The sequence below is a fragment of the Eurosta solidaginis genome, chromosome 5 (genome assembly GCF_040869045.1).
Source record: "Eurosta solidaginis isolate ZX-2024a chromosome 5, ASM4086904v1, whole genome shotgun sequence".
Classification (NCBI taxonomy): domain Eukaryota; kingdom Metazoa; phylum Arthropoda; class Insecta; order Diptera; family Tephritidae; genus Eurosta; species Eurosta solidaginis.
The window spans coordinates 223,934,503-223,952,670 of NC_090323.1; positions in this window are offsets into that span (position 1 = coordinate 223,934,503).

Consider the following 18,168-nt stretch of genomic DNA (forward strand, 5'->3'; position numbering starts at 1 on the left):
AGAGGCTGTAATTTAGTTTTCTAACTTTCTTTGGGCAAATAGCTAAATTGGAACTCAAATACCAATTACTGAAAGATTTTTTTTATTGCGCGTTATTCTCGCATTCTTTTGATATGCATACCGCAATGGTATGGAGGAAACGATCGAACACGTTTTGCGCTCGTGCCCTGTCCTTACCATGGCAAGGCTCCAGCTATTTGGAGTGATACAGCTATCATGTTTAGAAGCAGTAAGTGACATATGGCATAGGTCCTAGAAAGCTGCTGGTGTTTAGCAAGAGGATGGAGTTTTTTTTTTTTTAAATAGGTCCTGGTTTTTGATAGGGTTTCTCAGCCCAAACTTCTGGTAACATAATATACTCATTTAGTTAATGTGAGGTCTTTACGAACCGGCAAATTCCACTAAGCCTAACCTAGTTTCAATATATCTGTTATACGACCTAATTGCGAAAAGTTTCTGCAAGAAATAACCGAAAAGCCTTTCGCCGAACTATAATGATCTGTCTATGAAGTCAAAAGAAATAAAAAGATGATAAAAAAATTTAAGGACTACCTTTATATAAATGGACCAAAAAATAGAAGGCAATTTTTCCTTTAATACAGACAAAGTCTTGTTGAATTTTGACTAAAAAACTTTAACAATAGCTCTTGTAAAATAATTTTGGGGTTTGAAACTGTAAAGGTGGAGCCCAATCTTTCAATTTAAGGCAAACTATGTACTTGGGATTAACTAATTGATTATTTAAAATTTAACACGTACTCTACCTTTATACTTTTAAATCCAAAAATTCTGTTACAAGAGCTATTTTTATATTTGGTCAATTTATATAAAGGTAGTCCTTAACATTTTTTTATCAACTTTTTACTTTCAATTTTTTAATAATGCCTGCAAAAAGGCAATTGCAACTTTGATTAGTAATTTAAGTAATTCCTAACTGAAAATTCTTATCTTTATTTATTTGTTCAAAATAGCAAGATTTAATAGAATTAGTGGAATTTTCGCTGAAAACACTGGCGAAAACAACAGAAATCCACCTCGCATCATAACAAGAGAATTCCACCTCGTTTGTTATCTACTTCATTTGCACAGCTGAAAATCGTGGTGAAATTCGCATACGGCTGAAAGTCTAAAAGAATCGTGGTGAAAGTGGGGTGCGCCTCAAAGTTTGCAAGGACGTGCATTGAGTTGGGCCTTCAACGAGGTGGAATTCTACAAGGCCTGCAACACTCAGGAGGCTAGCCATGAAGTTATGGCCTCATCTTCTAAATAGATCGACTTGTGCGTTACGTAGCTCAAATTTTGTGATCAAACAATGCACTGTCACCGAGTTTTAAACTATTTTTCCGGTTTCAAGTCTCTAGCTGACCGGCAAGTTACTCAAAAATCGATCGCAAGATTCCCCTCGTTTTTCAGGGATTTGTAGTTATCTCAGTTAGCACGCCACCTAGCGGAACTTTGTTTTCTATAAATTGTATTGACGCCGGGTCTCGAACTATGTGTGAAGTTAAAAGTCTCTAGGTAACCGGGAAGTTAGTTAAAACTGGATTGAAAGATTCCCAAATAAAATTAATTTTCTTAATATCTCGATCCATGCGTCACCTTGCGGAATTATTTTGATAAAATATTGCATTTTCACCGGCTTCTGACTTACGGTTCCAGTTTCATATCTCCAGCTGAACGGGAAGTTACTCAAAAATCGATTGCAAAATTCCCTGCGTTTTTTCAGGGATTTTCGTTTATCTCGATTCGTCTGCCGCCTGGCGGCATTTTGTTTCCCACGAATTGTAGTGCCATCGACTCGCAAACCATGTGCCAAGCTTGAAGTCTCTGTATCACCGAAAAGTTAGTTAAAAGTCGATCGCAAAATTTCCATTTTAAAATTAATTTTCTGTATATCTCGATCAGTGCGCCATCTAGCGGATTTTTTCACTTGCATTGTAATGTCTCTCAGATCTGAACTATGTTCTAAGTATCAAGTGTCTAGTTCAACGGGAAGTTACCGAAAAATACTTTTCCATGGGTCAGAAATTCGTATGGAAATGAGTGGACAAACATGAAAGCGACTTAATATAAAGGTAAAATAAGAAAAAGAAAGGTTGCATTTGAAAGCAGAAGTTTGACATCTTAAAATCTTAAAGAAGATCGGATCCAAGAATTTAATTTAAAACTTAAGTAAAAGTTTGAAATTGGAAACGTAAAGATTAAAAGCCTCTAGAGAAGATGTACAAGAGAGCATAAAAGGAAGCAGAAATTTTTTTACGATTCTTCCATTTCTGTTTTCATTTCACTGTAAATCAATCCACTGCTTGAACATAATTGGTATATGAAATTTTAAACCTTTTCAAAGTTTGTGGCATTCACAGCTGGAGTGCATGCCTTTTTTATGTATGTGTGCACCTCCAGGAGTGAATATACGCAAGTCTTACATACATAAGTACAAACTATATCTTGAATAAGGGAAATCGGAGAAAAAGTTGACTCCCAGTGAATATACAACTCAATTTACATTTACGTGGAATATCAAAAAATGGAAAACAAAAATTGCAACAAACACATGAAAAAACAGCTGAGAAAATAACGCCCAACATTGCAGCGGTGTTATAACTCCATGCTGTCGGAGCTGTCATTCGCTTTGGCGTTGCTATGAGTATCATGTTGCGGCTATGTGGCAACTACAAGCGTACAAAAAACTTTTATGCGGACGCGAAAATTGCAGATATTCTTCTTATGTCAAACAAAAGAAAGTAACAAAATGCTACAACAGTAGAAAAATTAAACCGAAAAAATAGCAAGTGAAAAACGAAGTGTAGGTATGTCTTAATTTGTGTTGGCAACATTTGCAAGTGCCCGTAGTAGAGGGATTGCGCGAAGTTGGCAACACTGAAAGTTTTTTTTAGTGAAAGAGGAAGAAAATTCCAAACGACTTCAGATGCACAAAGTTTTTCAAATTAAACAAGGAAGGAAGGCTAAGTTCGGGTGTGACCGAACATTACATACTCAGCTGGAGACAAAATAAGGGAAAATCAACATGTAGGTAAATGAAACTAAGGTAACCCTGGAATGTGTTTGTATGACACGTGTATCAAATGGAAGGTATTAAAGAGTATTTTAAGAAGGATTGGGCCGTAGTTCTATAGGTGGACGCCATTTAGGGATATCGCCATAAAGGTGGACCAGGTCTGACTCTACAACTTGTTTGTACGATATAAGCATCAAATGAAAGGTGTTAATGAGTATTTTTAAAGCGCGTGAGCCTTAGTTCTATACGTGGACGCCTTTTCCAGATATCGCCATAAAGGTGGACCAGGGGTGACTCTATAATGTGTTTGTACGATATGAGTATCAAATTAAAGGTATTAATGAGGGTTTTAAAAGGGAGTAGTGGTAGTTGTGTATGTGAAGGCGTTTTTGATATATCGACAAAAATGTGGACCAGGGTTACCCAGAACATCATCTTTCGGGTACCGCTAATGTATTTATACATATATGAAATACCACGAACAATATACCTGCCATGATTCCAAGGGCTTCTGATTTCGCCCTGCAGAACTTTTTCCTTTTCTTCTACTTAATATGGTAGGTGTCACACCCATTTTACAAAGTTTTTTTCTAAAGCTATATTTTGCGTCAATAAGCCAATCCAATTACCATGTTTCATCCCTTTTTTCATATTTGGTATAGAATTATGGCATTTTTTTACTTTTAGTTTTTCTTTTATTTATATATTTTGTTGCACCATATCATTACTGGAGTTGAATGTTGACATAATTTACTTATATACTGTAAAGATTTTAAATTTTTTGTTAAAATTTGACTTTAAAAAAAATTTTTTTTTAAGTGGGCGTGGTTATTCTCCGAACTTTCTAATTTTTATTAAGCATACATATAGTAATAGGGCTAACGTTCCTGCCAAATTTCATCATGATATCTTCAACGACAGCCAAATTACAGCTTGCAAAACTTTTAAATTACCTTCTTTTAAAAGTGGGCGGTGCCACGCCCATTGTCCAAAATTTTACTAACTTTCTACTCTACGACATACGTTCAACTCACCTACCAAGTTTCACCGCTTCATCCGTCTTTGGTAATGAATTATCGCACTTTTTGTGTTTTTCGAAATTTTCGTTATCGAAAAAGTGGGCGCGGTTATAGTCCGATTTCGTTCATTTTAAACAGCGATCTGAGATGAGTGCCCAGTAACCTACTAACAAAATTTCATCAAGATACTTCAAGATTTACTCAAGTTATCGTGTTAACGGGAGTACGGACGGACGGACATTGCTCAATCAAATTTTTTTTCAATACTGATGATTTTGATATATGGAAGTCTATATCTACCTCGATTACTTTATACCTGTACAACCAACCGTTATCCAATCAAAGTTATTATACTCTGTGAGCTCTGCTCAACTGAGTGTAAAAATAATTACACGTGCGTATATTTAAGAAACGAGCGCTTGCCAGCTTGAATTTATTTTGTTGTTTAGACAAATAGCGCACAGTGGGATGGAGTTGTATTAAATTGCATTATCAAAATAAATAAAACTCAAACTATCAAATCCTTAACAGATTGACCAATCACAACCAAATGTCATTAACTGCATCTTCTAATGACTGTCATGGGCTCAAATTAATTATATTACGGGGAAGTGGCACACATAAGATATTTCAAACTAGATTTCTCTGTAAGTATTCATGTAAGAACAAGGGTTGGATTGAGAGTGGAAGTGCAAGTGATAGTTAGTGTGGGAGTTTGAGTGTAAGTGAGAGTAGTATTTGAAGTGGAAATGGGAGTAAGATTGATAGCGAAGGAGGGAAGGGGGAAAGAGAGTTATACTATGTACAAATACATACCAAATTGACAATTTATACCATTTGGGCAATTTATTACGCTATTTATCATATGATAAATTGTAATAATAAATTGCCAATATAAAAAGAATTGCGAAATAAATTGTTCCAAACAGCAATTACACATGGCTCAACTATATGGTTGGCTCATCTCATCAGCTGATTTTATTTTTATACTCAGCTGAGCAGAGCTCACAGAGTATATTAACTTTGGTCGCATAACGGTAATCCGTAACGGCATAAACTAATCGAGATAGATATAGACTTCTATATATCAAAATGATCTGGGAGAAAAAATTAATTTATATAGCCATGTCCGTCCGTCCGTCCGTAAACACGATAACTTGAGTAAATTTTAGGTATCTTGATGAAATTTGGTATGTTGGTCCCCGGGCACTCATCTCAGATCGCTATTTAAAATGCACGAAATTGGGCTATAACCAAGGCCAATTTTTCGATATCGAAAATTTCGAAAAACCGAAGAAGTGCGATAATTCATTACCAAAGACGGATAACGCGACGAAACTTGATAGATGGATTGACCTTCTGACGCAGAACAGAAAATTAGTAAAATTTTGGACAAGCGGCGTGGCACCGCCCACTTTTGAAAGAAGGTCATTTGAAAGTTTTGAAAGCCGTAATTTGGCAGTCGTTGAAGATATCACGATGAAATTTGGCAAGAGCGTTACTCCTATTACTATATGTGTGCTAAACAAAAATTAGCAAAATAGGATGACGAATACGCCCACTTAAAAAAAAAAAAATTTAAGTCAAATTATAACAAAAAACTGAATATATTTTCAGTATATATGTAAATTATGTCAACATTCAATTCCAGTAATGATATGGTGCAACAAAAAACAAAAATAAAAGAAGAAGAAGAAGAAAATGGCGTGTATCCGCCCTTTTGCATTTAATTTGTCTAGAATACTTTTAATGCCATAAGTCGAACAAAAATTAACTAATCTTTGTGAAATTTGGGTAGGGGCATAGATTCTATGACGATGAATGTTTTCTGTGAAAATGGGCGGAATAGGTTGAAGCCACGCCCAGTTTTTATATACAGTCGATCGTCTGTCCTTCCGCTCGGCCCTTTAACACGATCACTGCAAAAATCGATATATCTTTACAAAACTTAGTTCACGTACTTATCTAAACTCACTTTATCTTGGTGTAAAAATTGGCCGAAATCCGACTATGACCACGCCCACTTTTTCGATATCGAAAATTACGAAAAATGAAAAAAAAAATGCCACAAATCTCTACCAAATATGTAAAAAGGGACGAAACATTGTAATTGGATTGGCTTATTGACGCAAACTATAACTTTAGAAAAAACTTTGTAAAATGGGTGTGACACCTCCATATTAAATAGAATAAAATGAAAAAGTTTTGCAGGGCGAAATCAAAAGCCCTTGGAATCTTGGCAGGAATACTGTTCGTGGTATGACATATATAAATAAATTAGTGGTACCCGACAGATGATGTTCTGGGTCACCCTGGTCCACATTTTGGTCGATATCTCGAAAACGCCTTCACATATACAACTAAGGCCCACTCCCTTTAAAATACTCGTTAACGCCTTTCATTTGATTCCCCTATCGCACAAGCACAATCCAGAGTAACCCCTGGTCCACATTTATGGCGATATCCCGAAATGGCGTCCACCTATAGAACTATGGCCCACCCCCTTTTAAAATACTCTTTAATATCTTCCATTTGATACACATGTCCTACAAACACATTCCAGGGGTACCTTGGTTCATTCTCCTACATGGTGATTTTCCCTTATTTTGTCTCCAAAGCTCTCAGCTGAGTATGTAATGTTCGGCTAAACCCGAACTTAGCCTTCCTTACTTGTTTTCATTTCACTGGAGTAGGTATTGTCAAAAGAACATGGCAAACTCAAAATGAAACCAAAACATTGATCACATTTTCTTGCAACACAAAAATTTCAAAGTTTTATGTTTTCATTCCATTCCATTCGCCTAATACCAACACGCACATTTTGACAGTCTGAACATAGGTACGTATGTTGCTGCTGTAGAGATGAGCCAACCAGCTATCAAATTACTATTGTGTAAGCTAAATTGACTCGTATGAACACCACTCAATTTAAATCGAAATTGTCTCAATTTATTTTTCTCTTTGAACATAATATTAGTCGGAATGAAAGAAAAAAGAACAGGAGAATGACAATAAGTGGAAGCGAGGGGATCGCGAAAAGTAAGTATGGAAAAACTTCACAAGAGCAATTAAATCATGTGCTTTAGAAGTCTTGAAGTAACAGCTCTGTCAAAGTTTAACGAAGTTTCTTAATAAACATGTTTTCGATATTAGAAGGATCCATTTAAATATTCGTAAATTTTCGCTGCTGCATATATACGGCGAATTAGGGGTAAATGGTTTTAAAAGCAAGAATTAACGAAGTTGTATATGTTTTAAAAGAATCTCTAGTCAATGGCTAAAAACTAAGTTTCTCCCTGCTTTGATTCTACTAAAAGCTCGAATGATACTGTTGTTGTGGTTTTTGTGTTAACAGTACTTCGCGCGATTCAATAGGTGTGACCACTTCCAAATTGTCGTCAATATCAGGAGTGGATCAAAGGGAGGTTGCTGTTGGAAGCGCAGATTACACCTTACAATTGAAAAAATGGTTTTTGTCATATGGGATCACATCCAATGCAGGACATAGACTTATTACGTTTTTCGGGGTTTATTCTGAACAAGTAAAATGTAAACTTGTTACAGTATCCATAAGAAAGTTGGGTCAGAGTTACTCTTGTCTTCCTCGATAGTCTGCTTTTTTCTTCTGCAAGAGTTGGATAGCCTATGGTGATAACGGGACTCACCGGGCGCGACCCAGCAAAGGTGTTAACAGATTCTTTTTAGATTAGGTCTGGGGCCTCCTTATTCTTGTCTGGATCAAACGGCTGCATATGCAGGAGCCGGATCTCATCAAAGTGTCAACGGGGATGTTTCTTTATCCCTCCTGTAGGCGCGGCACTTGTTTGCTAAGGTGTCATGATTTTTGGAAATTAAACAAGAACTGCTGGTTCACCATTTCGATATGCTCTTTAATATTGAGCTCTTTGGCTTAACTATGTAGATGATGCTCAGGGGTCATAAGAAGATATGCCGCAGCTGTTCTGAACGCAGCTTTTTACCAGGCCTGCAGCTGGGGACCACATGAGCGGCCGACCAATTGCTTTGTAAGTTATGTGCAACATTACTTTGTTTATTCCCCACGTGCTGCTGGATAGCGACTTGAGGATTTTGTTGCGGCTTTGTATTTTGTATACTATTTTGGAGGAATGCGCCTTGAAGGTAAGCGTGCTATCGAACGTTACCCATAAAATCTTTAGTATGACTGACAGTCGGTAGCGTAACACCATCGATGTGAATGTTCAATATTTTCGTCATCTGTTTCTTCACCGTTCGCTCACAAATTGGCCTTGGATTTGGTCGGTCATTCTACCAGATCGTACAAGGTAAAGAAACCAGAAAGACTGCGAAAATAGCCGATTATTTTAGAGACTAAATTGTCTTTTGGAGAGGCCCTTCCTGTCCTTTCTGACTTTAAGTGCCACGAGGACCATTTTATGATGGCGTTTTACCTGGTATTTTATCTGGGTGTGTTTATGGCGTCTTGCGCGTTGGCAGTGCAATGCATTTTGCGGAAGCCATTCTCATGGGTGGCTAAGCGAATATTCTCAGTGGAATGAGGGAGCAGCAAGGTTTCCAAAGTCTTTACTACTGGCGAGAGGAGCGATATTTGTTGATGTTACTCATTTCCATTAGCTCGTTCTTAAGGCTTTACTAGTGGAACTATCCTTGCAATTTTCCATTGTTCGGGAATGACAAAGGACTTCAACGAAAGGTTGAAAACGTGCTTCAAGTGGCTTATTCCCTCATCATGAAGGTGTTTCAGAATAGGCATGGCTATATTTTCTGTGCCTATTGATGTGGTGGCCACCGTGGTTGTATGGTAGCGTGCTCCGCCTACCACACCGTATGCCCTGGGTTCGCACCCCGGGCAAAGCAACACCAAAATTTTAGAAATAAGGTTTTTAAATTAGAAGATTTTTCTAAGCGCGGTTGCCCCTCGGCAGTGTTTGGCAAGCACTCCGGGTGTATTTCTTCCATGAAAAGCTCTCAGTGAAAACTCGTCTGCTTTGCAGATGCCGCTCGGAGTCGGCATAAAACATGTAGGTCCCGTCCGGCCAATTTGTAGGGAAAATCAAGAGGAGCACGACGCAAATTGGAAGAGAAGCTCGGCTTTAGATCTCTTCGGTGGTTATCGCGCCTTACATTTATTTATTTTTTATTGATGTGGAGGGTTTGACCTTAGCTTGGCTAGTGAAACCCCATAAATAAATTTAAAAAGAACTATATACTGCTGCAAATTATGTTCCATACATTTAAAAATAATGTGGGCGTTGACCGCTTAATCAATAACCCTATTTAATATATTGCGCCCCTGGCGGTACTTTTTAATAATTTTCCGATGGTGCGCTGATAACATATTTGGTCTCTTTCTCTTTTCAAACTAACACGAGCTGTGTTTATTTCACATGAGTTTGGGAAAAACCCGTCCCTGTTAGCTTGAAACACCTTTTAGGGAACAGATAAGCGAGGTTTTGTTACTCATTCGGGATAACACACCAATCTTCTAGTAATGGAGCGTATCGGACTCATATGCGTTAATGGCTGTTTTTGTTGCATAAAAAACTCTCCTAAAAGTCAGAAAATTTTTTCATTTTGTAGTAATAACAATTACAACAATACTGATTTGAACTTCGTTAGGATAGTCCTGCTGTTCGACTCAACTAAAGGGAAATGAGAATAAATGTTAAAGTGATTTTTACCCGAATCAATTTTGTGTATCTATCGTCATCGTTCAACATCTTGGAAAAGCTGTATATCTACAACTGCAAACCCACTGTCCAAAGTCACCTTCATGTACTGAAGAACAAAACACCTCTTAATGATTTTGCACATTGAATTTTTTAGTTTGTTCTTGTTATTTGTTTGGCTCACATTTTAGCATATACTTCTTTGTTAACTGCATTTACTTCACAGATCTGCACATTCATGGCACTCAGAATATGCACAGCTGCATGTTATAACCAGTGAGCGGAAGAAAGCAAATGCCAAAGATCACAATGACATTAGAAGTCCACTTAGAGAAAGACGATGTCAGCGGAACACTTAAAGCACACTCAGTAGCGCAAAGTGGGTTCCTTGGTCGGTTAGTTAGTCACCTATGTGCGCTAGCAATCAGCGTGACAGTTAGTTAGTTGTTGGTACACACACTTCACCACTGACCTTTTTTGGCTTGCTGTGTGGATTAGTTCTGTCATTGTGTGTATGTGTTTGTGCATGCTTGGCAAAAGAGAAATTTTCCTGTCATTTGGCAAATATTTGCAAAACGTGTTTGCAACAGAAATGGACGCAATGAATTCTATTTGATGACTATGACACAGTCATTACATAAAATACTTAAAACACGTAGCTTAAGGGGGGAGAGTATTTTTATTTTTTGTCACCTAACGAAAATGTGAACGGGAAAATGTGTGTGTTTGAAGTAGAAGCGCACATTAGTGCATTCTTTGCTAAGAGGTGTTAGTAATTAAATTATGAAACGAAATTTTTTGTTTTTAAATCTTTGCTTTGTATTTTACTTATCAATTTCTGTAAGAAAGATTCCACTTAGCCTATAGGAGTAGTGTTCCTACAAATGTTGATACAACATCCAGAAATGTTCCTTATTGGTCTGATCGTGAAACATCAAGATATGACTTGATAGTCCTTGGTAGGGCAACTAAGACCGTAAATACATCAGCTTCAGCATCGCTTTAAAATGGGAAAGAAAGTAAGGAAAACAAAACCTTCATATAAGAGAAAAAGCTGAATATTCTTTGGAGACACAGGCTATTTTTAAGCTCGCAAATGTTGCGGGAAGCAAAGCAAGCTGTGTTAATGGGGACCTCTGGATATACCTCCGAAAAGATTTAGGTCAAACTTCTCTTCAATGTGCGTCCTACTGCTTTTTAATATTTCCACAAATTTGCAGAGCGGGACGTGCGTGTTTCATAGCGACTACGAACGGCATCTGCAAACAGATGATTTTTCGCTTAGAATTTTTTCATGGCAGAAGTTCGATGGCATTTTTTGTAAAACCACTTCTGAGGAGCGATGCTACTTCGAGCATTTTTTCTCATTGAAGAAACTTTATTCCACAGATTTTGATGTTTCTTTTCCCCGGCCTTGTACCAAGGATCTGCGGGCCTCTTGGAAAGCTACAAGCGTAGAATTTTCAGTGCGAATATGTATCATGGAAAATATGCTGAGCAGCCATTGAATACTTTAGCGAGGTTGAATAAAGTTCTCTCTAGAAAAGATATAGTACAAAAACAATTAAAGAATAAGAAATGGGAATGGTAACGTAGTACTGAAGCTTCTTGAGATGGTCCTCGACACATACTTTACATAAGGAAATGATGCAAAAGAGCCAGTAGATAGCATTAACACTCCTAACACGGTATTTTTAGTGCAAACCTTGGTCACTGATACTAAGATCGACTAGGCGTTGAAGATCTTTTCTAAGCCTAATCATTCCCTTCCGTGCTACTAATGTCGAGAATAGCGATCACGAAATCGCTCAAGATGGAATTTAACCAGTGCATAAAACTAAGTCATGTACCCCATTTCCGGAGAGTTGCTCGTGTTGTGTTCCTATCAAAGGCGGCGCGCATTAGCCATATGTACACCAAAGACCATAACCCCTTAGCTTAACACCATTTTGGCTCAAAAACTTTGAGAGGCTAATATAAGTGTATATAAAGTGCAACTGTTAACCTCAATATATCACACGTACGCCAAAGGGAAGTCTTTATACACGGAACTGCATAGAAAGATTGAAAAAGCCATGGAATATAAGGAGTATGCATTAGTAGATGCTTAGATATTACCGGGGCTTCAGAAAAGTCTCCGATCGGGCGATTACTAATGGTCTTAATTACATTGAAGTACGTGCAACTTTAACTAAAAGGATTGGCTGTATGATAAATTTTTGTAAGATTACTTGGCATTAGTGTTTGTATGAGGCCACAAGATCAATGAGCGGCGTAAAATCAACTCCGCCTGTTTTCGGTGGATACCAACAAACTGCTCAAGCAAATTGCCAAGGAAATGTCAAAATGATGCCGCTCGCAGATGAGATTGGAAAATTTCTTCAAACAATTACTCTCAGTTTGACAGCCAAGGGGATGAGAATGGATATGGTATTGTATGTTAAGAGTTGTTAAGTCTCGAATCGGCCTAAGCTCAAGCCAGGAGGGGTGACCATGCAGGTGAAACCTTGTATGAAATATCTAAGAATCAGTAAGTTATCGTGAAAACCCAACGTGGAGCGCACTTTCGGCCTCGACGGCACTTTAGGTATGTCAAAGCAAAGGCAATAATCTCGAATTACAAATCGTCTAAAAGTATGGTAGCGTGCAAGTTGATGTCCCATTCAGATTGTCCGATATAAAAAGGAGGCGAGAGTTGCATATGATCGACGAAGCAAGTAAGGCTTGGAACAAATCGGGGGCTGGAAAGTACCGAAGATCATATGCAGATCTTAAAGCTATACAGTAAGAAAGTAACTCTTATCAGTAAGAAGAGAGCACTGTAGGCTAATGATAAGTAGTCTGTCTGGGCACTTGCCTCTGGGTCACATGCTTTCAAGTTACGTATCGTCAGTGAAAGCAGCTGCAGAAAATGCAGGTTGCAGGAGGAAACGATTGAGCACTCTAGAGGCTAAGAGTGCTTTGCTTAGAAGTGATAGTTTTATTACAACTAAAACCAGCAAGTAGTATAGTTCCTAGCATGTTTGTAGTGTTTGTCTACAGGACCGAGTAGTTTTAAAACAAAGCCCTTGACGCTTGATTGGTTTAACAGTTTGGTCGTGACCTTACTTCTGGCTATACTAAAGGTGCATTTAGTCTACGCTAGGTCTCCATGGATCGGCCAATTTAACCTAATCCAGATAAGAATTTTAAAACATAAAAAGTTAACGCTATTTGCTTGGCGAAAATATAAAAAAATATAAAAAAAATATGCGACTGGCAAACATTTTGTCAGCGAAAATTTGGAAACCTGCAGAAAATATTTACTTCTTCTATGTACCTTCTGCGCGTCTCCAAACTTCGTTTCTATGAAAAAAGTTATTTATAAAGCTTTCAAGTTGACTTTGACAACATTATCATCATTGATTTGCGCTTAACTGCCGATTTTCATCGTTTCGTGACAAACCACTCTACGTGTTCCTGTTTTTCTGTGTGACATCTGCTACCTATTCAGAGGACCAATAGAGGCCAAGTCTCCACCTGTCTTCACACAGCTCATCTTTATACTTTATTCAGCATCACGGACACAACCATAATGCTCAGACTCTAAAAAACTGACAGATTTCTGACGTGACAAAATTGCTAATGTGAATCTACCCCTGGAACAACTCTGATCATGTAATTTGCATATATCCTACCTTAAAAGCAAGGCATTTTCACATGCCACCTTTTTGTTTTCTTATCAATAAATGAATATTAGATATAGGCGACAAAAAGGGAAATCTGAACATTAATCTATCCCTTTCGAGTATCGAAGAAGCCTTTATTTTTTTATTTAGCTCGTTCGACCTAGTTGTTCTTCTTCTAGGCTGCATAATTTCTTTTTTATTGTCTTCTTTATCCTTTCCGTTTTCCATTTGCTCTTTTAAGCCTGACCCTTTTACAATAACAAGTTTCGCGTGACTATAAGCACAACGTTTATATGACCGCGCTATTCTCAATTGCAATTACGTTACAAAGTCTCTCTTTCTTTTGGTTAGTTATCACTTTGTAAACACTACACTCCGTTTAGCTTTTCTCCTTTAGCCAATAATTTCTATAGCGCAGTTCTTGTTGTATTCTACATATGAACCATAATAATTATAAGTTAGAATAACGTGCTTAAAAGTTGTAGATAACGATAATACTAACAACATTTCTTCAAAATACGATTAAGCTACGAAAACAACCGTCAACGAAGGGAAATCTCGCAGAGTCCCAGAGTTTGCTAACAACAACAGCACTTGTCTACGAACAATGTGCATGTTCACTGAAATGCTGGTTTTAATATAAAACAAGTAAGAAAGACTTATTCCAAGTGTCACTAAATATTAAATACCCAGATGTGGTGGTGGGACCAATATTTTTATACTCAGCTGAGAAAAGCTCACAGGGTATATTAACTTTGGTCGCATAACGGTAATCCGTAACCATAAACTAATCGAGAGAGATATAGACTTCTATATATCAAAATGATCTGGGTGAAAAAAGAAATTCATTTAGCCATGTCCGTCCGTCCGTCCATCTGTCCGTCCTTCTGTAAACATGATAACTTGAGTAAATTTTGAGGTATCTTGATGAAATTTGATATGTAGGTTCCTGGGCGCTCACCTCAGATCGCCTTTTAAAAAGAACGAAATCGGACTACAACCACGCCCACTTTTTCGATATCGAAAAAATTTAATATCTTTACAGTATAAAAGTAAATTATGTCAACATTCGACTCCAGTAATGATATGGTGCAACAAAATACAAAGATAAAAGAAAATTTCAAAATGGGCGTAACTCTTCCCTTTTTCATTTAATTCGTCTAAAATACTTTTAATGCCATAAGTCGAACAAAAATTTTCCAATCCTTATGAAATTTGGTGGGGACATAGAATCTATGACGATAACTGTTTCCTGTTTTTATACACGGTCGACCGTCTGTCATTCCGCTCGGCCGTTAACATGATAACTTGCGCAAAAAACGATATATCTTAACTAAACTTAGTTCACGTACTTATCTGAGGTCACCTTATCTTGGTATAAAATATGGCCGAAATCCGACTATGACCACGCCCACTTTTCCGATATCAAAAATTACGAAAAATGAAAAAAATGCCATAATTCTGTACCAAATATGAAAAAAGATATGAAACAGGGTAATTGGATTGGTTTATGGGCGCAAAATATAACTTTAGAAAAAACTTTGTAAAATGGGTGTGACACCTACCACATTAAGTAGAAGAAAATGAAAAAGTTTTGCAGGGCGAAATCAAAAGCCTTTGGAATCTTGGCAGGAATACTGTTCGTGGTATGACATATATAAATAAATTAGCGGTACCCGACAGAAGATGTTCTGTGTCACCCTGGTCCACATTTTGGTCAATATCTCGAAAACGCCTTCACGTATACAACTAAGGGCTACTCCCTTTTAAAACCCTCATTAATACTTTTCATTTGATACCCATATCGTACAAACATATTCTAGAGTCACCCCTGGACTACCCTTATTGCGATATCTCGAAAAGGCATCCACCTATAGAACTAAGGCCCACTACGTTTTAAATAATCATTAACACCTTTCATTTGATACACATGTCATACAAACATATTCCAGGGTTACCCTAAGTTCATTCTGCTAAATGGTGATTTTCCCTTATTTTGTCTCCAAAGCTCTCAGCTGAGTATGTAATGTTCGGTTACACCCGAATTTAGTCTTCCTTACTTGTAAAAATTTAAAATTAACTCACTGGCTCGACAGATTTATGGTAAGGAGTTTCGTATGTATCCAGTCCAAGTCAAAATGTATTTTTCATCGCCTCAACCATCCACCTCTATTGTGGCTCTAAGAGTCTCTTCGAAGCATATATACGGAATCAGCTAGCCTGTTTGTCCTGTAATAATTTTCAATATTCCAGGTACAACTTGTGAAAAAATCAGATATACTCCATCGCCCAGTAACCTTCCCCGAATATATTACCGTCCACCTTTCTAGCGTATACAGCTCCGCCGATGAGGTCCATAAGAGAGCTTGATGTTCGCCCTGTGATGCCTTTACTTTTCAATTGTCTGTTTAACTTTAATTTGCGTTTTTTTACAGGAGTCAAGAATGGCAAATGTACACCACAAAAACATTTTTTTTTTTTGTCACAAAATTTTTATTTAACTTTAACGCTGGTAAAAACTACAGTACCTGCAAATTTCTCAAGATGTTGGAGTTAATAGAAATTAATTTAATTCGGACCATTTGAATAACTAGTCAATTGCCTTCACAAGTTTTTTTTTTCACATTTGGTCCCAAAATTACGTAAGAAACGGTAAAACGGAGAAACCGCGTTTAGGTTTACCAGAGCGTTAGGGATAAAAACACAATTTAGTAAGGTTAAGTAAAAGTGAATAATTCAATATTTGTAATATAAAAATTGCCCATTTCTCTTTTAAAGTTGTAGAAGCTGGCAAAGTCAGTAGTGTTCAAAAGTCAAAGCTTCCCCAATTCATCCCACTTATCAGCCGCCAAAACACATATTGTGGTTTTCGCGGCAATTGTCAAGTCCATACTTTATGATTATGTCCTAGTTTGTTGTTGTTGTTGCAGAACGTTTACGAAAAGTATGTTGGTTCTTCCGTTGGCAACAGAAACTACTTCGTATTTAGGCTGCAACAATATTTGATTCCTGTACACGGCAATTATTATTCACGTCAAATAGTTAAAACTGGTTGTACATTTTTAGTTCAGAAAACGCTAAGATAGTTTTTGTTAATTGGGGCTTACACACTTATTCCCAATGAGGAGCATAAAAACATTCTAGCTAGAACTCAACATACCAGCTTCTCCTGCTTAATATCTTAACTAGCGAATGGCAACCACCTTAGTAAAACTTATATGTAACTTTTAAAAGCCGGCTCACCTAGTCTTCCTTGGTCAGGGCCATGACAGATTACTTTCTAGGCGGCGAAATATAAATAAAATATCGTAAGATTATGAAGCTGTGGTAGCAAAACAATAGTTTTACTCTCTCTTTCTCCGTCTCTCTCTTTCTCTCTATTTATAGCTCCTTTTACTCCCCCCCCCCTCTCGCTCCATCTAACTATCTTTTTTCGGCTATTTCTATCTTTCCAATGTGTTTCTCTTTCTCCTTTCCTCGTATTTTTTCTTTTTCTCTTGCTATCTATTTCCATATTTCTAGCAATACGCTTCCTGAAAGTAATAAATTTGAAATATTAATTGAACTGTAACTACAAGCTCTACAAATGAACGAAAAAAAGTGTTTGTAATAAATAAAAAGATAATTTTCCATTCCGCAAGGTGCCTATATACATTTAAATTTTAAACATTTTTACAATGAGTTGGCTACGCCTCCGTCCTCGCCAATATAAAACTGACAATTTTTTATATAATTAAAGATATCTATGGAAATCCCAATGATTTCTTATAGGATGTTATGTGTATTACAGCAGGGTATAAGTGTTTCTTCTTATACATGTTATGTTATCATACAAACACATACATGCATACATGAATCTAGCTTGCCATACACCTAAATTCAATTCGTGGCGGCATGCAACCAGTGTGTTGCACGTTTCACCGCCACTTTACAATTTTCTACCCAGTGACCTGGTTATAAATTATGTTATGAGCCCGGTAGCATTATACTCCTAGCCCTTATTGGTTACGGATTTTCACGCATTTAGCATTGTTGCAACAACATTTGTATGTACATAAAATATTGATACTCACTCTCATACAAACATAACGCTATTACATTACTGCGGAATGCCGCAACGCATTGGCCACCATTTGGTTACTTTGTGCTCTTCTTCATCCTTACATTCGTTACCATTATAACAAGCTCACTACTGCTGGCTTTCTATAGTTTTTTCTTATTTTGTGGTATTTCACTTTTAAGTTTTGTCCATGTCTGCATTTTTTTGTGTATTTTTATTTTATTATTCATGCAGCGAAAAGCCAAAGGTAAAAGTGAAATAAAATAAAGTATGTGGCAAAAACAAGCAGGTGCCACCAACAGCAAGTAAATGTGAAACACACACGACAACTATGTACATATATATGTATGTATTTATAGTACAATATGTATGTTAGATCTTGTAATATTATGACGGCGAATGTGGCATAGCGATTACATGACAACGTCAGCGCTTCTTGCAACAAGAGTAACAATACATACATAAGTATAAAATCTGTATGTGTTCATGTGAATGTGTGTATTTGACTAAAAGCCACAAAGCGGTAAGAATTACGACAATAGCTGTATTAACAACACGCTGTGTACTTATAATAACAACAACAGCGACAATAATAATAAAGTAATTCTTACTACGCATGAAATACTTAAAAAGTGGCCATAACTGCAGTTTGGTGGAAGCAAGTGCATGCAACATCAATTCTCAAGTAATGTCGTTAGCAGCTTTTTTAGTCATTATCAGAGATAAGCCCGTG